Source organism: Solanum verrucosum, unplaced genomic scaffold (genome assembly GCF_900185275.1).
Source record: "Solanum verrucosum unplaced genomic scaffold, falcon-dt-bn FXZP01000190.1, whole genome shotgun sequence".
Classification (NCBI taxonomy): domain Eukaryota; kingdom Viridiplantae; phylum Streptophyta; class Magnoliopsida; order Solanales; family Solanaceae; genus Solanum; species Solanum verrucosum.
The window spans coordinates 98,988-106,107 of NW_026020279.1; positions in this window are offsets into that span (position 1 = coordinate 98,988).

Sequence of the window (7,120 nt, forward strand, 5' to 3'; positions counted from 1 at the left end):
TCTCAAAAGTACAACCACATCGATTTCTTTCTTGCAACATATATTATACACCATGCTCATCACGAGTATTATCAAGACATCGATATTGAACACAATCGATCCTCAAATTATTAACAATGACCACTCAAGAATTTACGGTTTCAAAAACTTATCATGGGGTAATTGTAAATTTGAGAGAAAGAGACCAACATGAGTTACACCAAACAAACCACTACAATCATCCAACAAAATGGGAATATTTGCACAGATGCCCTCAGCCCACCAAAGTAAAAGTGTAGTGTCCTCAATGCAAAGAGATATAATTGAGTTTTAGAGTGAGAGATTCCTTGACCCATGAAGAGTATTTTGAGATAGCTGGGTAGGTCAGCAGAACATCAAAATAGTACGAGTTGCCTACAATGCCTGTAATGCAGGCGAGATTATTTTCTCTCTACGAATTGACGTCTGATCGCCCAAAGAAATTAGGCAAATGGCCAATCTTTTCTAAACCTCGCCAAAGTTTACAGTACACCCCTTAAATTATGTAGTCATTAGGCAAACTGTGTTAGGTTCGCCTAATGCAATCGGTGGGTCACCAATTGAGGGTTGCACCTTACCAAATCTAACAGTACATCTGCAAAGTTGAGCTTTCCAATGGGTGAGATCGGTGGAGCGTCACCTAGTAGCTTCGGTAGATTGGTGACTTGAGATCTACATTCTCATCTTATTCCGTTCATCCTACACAAGCGACAAACACATTATTGAAAACCACTAAAACTTGGGTTGCCTCCTAAGAGGCACTTGATTTAACATCGCAGCGCAACGTAGATATTCTCTCAAGAATTATCCAAGAAAACCACTTCAATGACTCGCACATCATGACTCTCTCCAGAGTATACTTTCAACCTTTGGTCGCTAACTTTGAATGTGACCCCTTTTTCATCTCTAATTTTACTTTCCCCATTACTATACACTTTAGTTATTGTGTACGGATAAGTTCACTTTGACTTTAGTTTCTATGGAAAGTGTTTCAATCGAGAGTTGAAAAGAAGAACTAGCTCACCCACTCTAAACTCCAGATGTATGATTTTGGCATTATGCGAATGTTTGACTTTCTCTTTGTAGAGTACAGAGATTGGATATGCTTGTAATCAAAATTCATCCAACTTAAGTAGTTGGTCAACCCATTTTTTAGCTACCACTTCCCAATTAAATTTCATCATCGTCAATTCCCGTAAGGTTTTGTGCTTTAACTCTACCCGAAGATGAAAGGAATTTCCAAATATTATTTTGTATGGAGACATGCCAATAGGAGATTCAAATGTTGTGGGATACACCCAAATTGCATCATCAAGCTTTGTAGACCAATCGGTTAGGTGGACGTTTACTGTTTTGGTGAGGATGCTCTTTATCTCTTGATTAGACACCTCAACTTGTCCAGTAGATTGTGGATGGTACAGTGTGGCGACTTTGTGTATAACCTCATACTTGGATAGAAGTGCCTCAAATTGGTAATTGCATAAATTTGAGGTGCCATCACTTATAATGGCCCTTGGGGTTCCAAAAGTTGTGAAAATCAGTTTCTTTATAAACTTGGTGACTCTTCTCCCTTCATTGGTGGGTAAAGCTATCGCCTCCACCCACTTGGACACATAATCAACTGCCACTAATATGTACTTATTCCTAAAAGAGCTAGAGAAAGGACCCATGGAATCAATTCCCCAAACATCAAATAACTTAATTTCAAGAATTTGTGACAGTGGCAATTAATGTCTCCTAGAGATACTCCCTTGCATTAGACATAGAACACAACCTTTTTTAAAGTCATGAGCATATGTAAACATTGGGGACCAAAAGTAGCCATATTGTAACACTTTGGAGGTTGTACGGATACCCCCATGATGTCCACCCACAGTTGAAGGATGACAGGCTTCGAGTATTTCTTGGACCTTTACTTTGGTCACACAACGCCGGATAATATTATCAGCAAACTCCTTAAAGAGGAAAGGTTCATCCCATATATAATTCTTCACATAAAATAAGAACTTCCACTTCAGATGGCTACTCAACTCATATGGCAACAGTGCATATACAATGAAGTTTGCATAGTCAACATACAAAGGGACAAAGGTTTATGAAATCAACATTACCAATTCATCACGGAAAGCATCATCAATATCTCTTCCTTCATCCCCTTTAGCATCCCCTTCAAGCCTTGATAGGTGGTCATCCACTTCTTTTTCACATCCTTGTGTATCTTTCACTTCCAAATCAAATTCTTATAGAAGGAGCACCCATCGAATCAACCTGGTTTTGCCTATTTCTTTGCCATTAAGTACCATGGAGTAACATGATCTGTATGCACAGTCACATTGGTGCCTAATAAGTAAGATCTAAACTTCTTAAACCCATACACAATAGCCCACAACTTTTGTTCAGTGACGGTATAATATTTTTAAGCATAGTTCAAAGCTTTGCTTGCATAGTAGAGGGAATGAAAGAACTTGTTTTTGCTTTGCCCAAGAATAGCTCCAAGTATAATTTGATAGTGTTGCACATCATTTCGAAAGGAAGATTCCAATCGGGGTGTGATGATGATAGGTTACAAGAAAAATTTCTCTTTCAAAGACTTGAACGCTTCCAAACACACATTAGCAAATTCAAACACTCTTTCCTATTCAAGAAGCTTATACAACGGAATCAACCTTTAAGAAATTTTTAATGAACCACCTATAAAATCTGGCATGACCAATGAAGCTTCTTAATCCTTTCACTGAGATTGGGGAGGTAATTTTTTAATTACTTGGATTTTAGCTTAATCAACTTCAATCCCATCCCTAGAAAGTTTGTGCCCAAGCACAAATCCTTCCTTCACCATGAAGTGACACTTCTCCCAATTAACAACCAAATTTGAATCTACACACCTTTGAAGCACCATCTCTAAGTGCTACAATCACTCTTCAAAAGAGTCTCCGATGGCCGAAAAATTATCCTTGAATACTTACATGGAATCCTCCACCTTATCCTCGAAGATCGATAGCATGCACTATTGAAAAGTAGTTTTGATAACGCTCAACTACACCTTTTATAATTCAAAGTGTAGGCGGTCGCTAATAAGTATGAGCCCTACAATGAGTTGGGGTCAATCTCACAATGAGTAATACGGTAAAGAATTCAAATACAAAGTGTAGAAGTGCTCTAATATCTTGTAGAAGTAAAGGGATATGTGACATAAAATAAATCAACGAGTTTTAATTATAAATTTTAAGAAAGTTTGGTAACCAATTGTTAACATAAACAAGTAGTACAAATTTTGAACAAGTATAAAGAGGGCCTTAGTGTGTGTGAGTAATTGAACACTAATTTCGCTTAATGGGTAATTATCAATTGCTTTAAGTTATGGAATCTTAATGGGTAGGATGGGTTTTGAATATAATAGCTATTTATCAATAAGCTATCATGTTTCGAGTGAGTTCTCTTGAACCTCAACAAGCTTCGCAATACAAAACAACCCAATTCATTAACTTAACCCACTTTTCAAGCTAGGTAGTAAAGACATAAGCCAATACAATTATCAATCATTTATTCTACTCAATGCATCTTTCGTAAGCAAGCATCGCGAGCTAGATTAGAACTAAATTTGCAACTTCAGTTCATAGATTAAAAACATGAATAAACGATTGAACCCATTTCAAAACAACATTAAATATAGAAATCAACAATACCCATAAGCTAATCTATGTATTCAATTACATGATCACACTCCTAAAGAAATGAGGTTTAGCCTAACATAGAAAAAAGAAAAAATTGTTACCAAAATGATGATCTATTAAATTGAAAAAATCTCCAAAACTTAAATGTTGAAAGTAAGGCGTTAACCTCAAATCCTCAATAATATAAGCTCAATAATTCAAAAATAATGTCAAAGTATGTAAAAGTCTCTCCAATACTGTGTTAGATCTACTTTCTCTCTCCAAAAATCAATTTATTCATTTCCAAAAATTTCCCAAAGTTTCAGTACGTGGGCCCACTCGGTGAAGTTAGTCGAGCTCACCAGTGGGATCGTCGATCTGCCGACAAGTTCCTTCCCTCACCCTTTTGGTATGACTTCTTCACCCAACTATTATGTAAGCTTAGACGAGTTGGGTCGAGCTGGCCATTCCATTCGGAGCATCACCGAAGTGCTCTCTCAGTCGCCGAGTTGGCTTCGTTCCTTAGCTAATTCCCTGGATCACTTGGTGAGCCGGGAGCCGAGTCGCTGAGTTGCTTTTGTGAGCTCCAGCTATCCTTCTTTTAAGATTTTCCAACTATTTTTGCAACTTTTTGCATCGTAATATTTTTGCCTTGTTCTTAAACATTCATGTCTACAAATAAGCACATTAACATCAGTTATGGACACAAAACAGTCATTGAGGACACCGATTCATTAAATAACAAGCCCTAAATGAGTCAAAATTCCTGACTTATCCACACCCCCAGCTTGAACGTTTACTTGTCCTCAAGTAAAACACAAGATCGATCAGGCCAACAGGGATGTCTACAAGTAGTGCTCCTTGAGACTCAACATGAATGCACACAAGGTTCAATACACACATGCAATGTTCAGTTGTGCACTGAAAGTTTCAAACTATGACTAGAAATCATCAAATAGAGTTCAAGCTCACAATGCTTACTTTAAATGCAAATTCATCCCCAACAATAGTATTTGAATGCCCTCACATCAAGATTTATTCCATGCTCTCACAAATCCAATTAAGGATTACAATCAAGGAATCAAAATCAACTCTCACACTCCCAATGAGAAAAACATGAATCATTTTACCCATAGGTTTGCCGTATTTTCCAACAAACACATCACTTGGCTCATGCAAGATCAAAAAGGTCTTTCAAGGCTTGTAATAGGGTTGAGGGTAAGGGTATGGTCATTTCAACTTAGTTACTTATACCTTCATGAATCATGGCTCAAATTTCACTTATTTTCCTTTTCTTTCATTCTTTTCATCTTTACAACTCATCTTTTGGCCTATTCATAGAACCCAATTGTTTTGTTATAGCTCATCGAACACACCTTTTATTTCCACAACAATGCACGAATGATACATATTTATCATTTCTTTTCTTTGTTTTTTATATGGAGGGGTTCCATCGTCCATTTTTTTCTTTCACACATGTTCCCAAGGATGAATTTCATGAATTTCTTACTTGGTTTCTTTCATCATTCTTACCACACCCCAACTTAGGCTTTTGGACTAAGTTGTCTATTCAAATGAACCAATGCTTCACGAAGGTTATAGGTGGGAAAGACATGGCAATTTTGTAACACCTCGGAAACTAGTAGGCTAAACTAGAGCCTTATGTTAGGGTTCTAGAGTTTGATATGAGTGTTAGAGTCGTAGATAAGACGTCTCGTGCTTAGAATGAGGAGTTTAGGGGTTAAATGTCAAGGTACGTTTTACACCCCGTAGTTTAGTACCATCAAAGGTTAAATTGAGGGCTATGAGTCAAGACTAGTGGGCATGAGCCAAGGAAAGGGGGAAAGAGCCAAAGCTGCCCCAAGCTTGTCATAGCACTGCCTTGGACCATGAGAGCCTAGACGGCTTGTGGTGAACACCATGGATCGTGGTGCCACCCATGGTGTTGAGGCAGTGTGCCCTTCAATGTTGCCTAAGTTGGCCTCCTCCACACGAGCCAGTTCACGACTCATGAAGGCCTAGATGGATCGTGGGAGTGGCCGTGAAGATGCCTTCAACTTGTGAAGGCTAAGGCACCAAGGACCATAGGAAGGACCACGGCTCATGAGCCCTGTCATGGTGCCTGGGAGTAGGCTGCCTAAGTGAGGGCAAAATCGAAAACTCCATATTTAGTGGTTATTGGGTGGGGTCGTTTTGCCTAGTCTTAAAACACCTATATAAGCTATTTTAATCATTTAACCACCCAATTAAGTCATTAGTTCCCCCAAAACCCAAAACAAATTTCCTAAAAGCTCTCCTCTTAATTATTTCTCTCTCTAAGACTTGAGGAAGAAGATAGAGCTTGAAGCCTAGGTCAAGAACAAGACTCAATTGTTGCAAGTTTTGTAAGGCTTTGTGTCCAAGGTATGTAAGTTTATTCATCTATGGATTCTTCCATCCATGGAGACCCCTGTATTTCCCCCAAATTGTGAAGATAATCCCCAATTCTAGCTAGGGTTTCTTCATATATTATGGGTAGTGTTGAGTATGATTCCAATTGAGTAGATAGTACTTGTTTATGATGATTTAGTATTGAATCATGATATATTGATGATATTATATGTTTTCCATGGCTAACCCTAGTTTAATTGATTAAATTGAAGAATATGGGTCTGTGCCTTGTGAAGTTAAATTGAGGGTTGATAGATGATCTTCTATAATTGATGTTAGGTATAGTAATTGTTCAAGAATAGAAGTATGTAAACATGAATTGAATTATATTAAGGTGCATATGATGAATCATGACTAGTAAAACTTGAGATTGAACCTATATGATGAATTATGATTAGAATTGCTTAAAGATGAAGCTTATGACTACACTTTCTTGAAATCTAGATATGCATGATGATTGTATGAAGTAGAGCTTTGAGAGTAAGGCTTGTAGTCATGAATGTTGATCACTAGGGTTTTGAGAGTAAAGCCAATGTGATGAATTAGGTATGTTAAGGCTTTGAGAGTAAGTTTATATGAGAATAGAAGTCTAATAGGTAGAATTATGGTGAAAGTCCTATACTCACCTAACCTACCTTATGAATGCTTGAGTGTATGAAGTGATAGAATCACATAAACATGGATTGACTGTCAAGGACATTCTTCCATGAGGCATGAATGTTAAGAAAGGCTTAATAGTGAATCTAGGGGTGTATGCTTGTCCCCTAGTGGATATTGACAATGAGATAGAGTGTCACACAAGGTAGGGTCCAGGCTCCAAGTTGAAAGGAGAACCACACCTAGTTGATGTGAGGACTATCCAAGTTAAAGGGGGTACTCTCACATAGTAGAGTCTAGGTTTTCCCAAAGTTAGGTCTCATGAGATGGAAGCCTTCACATAGTGGAGTTACGGTTTCTAGTAGCAACCTTTGTATCCAATGGACTAAGACATACTTGAAGAAGTATCTCCAAGTGTTCAA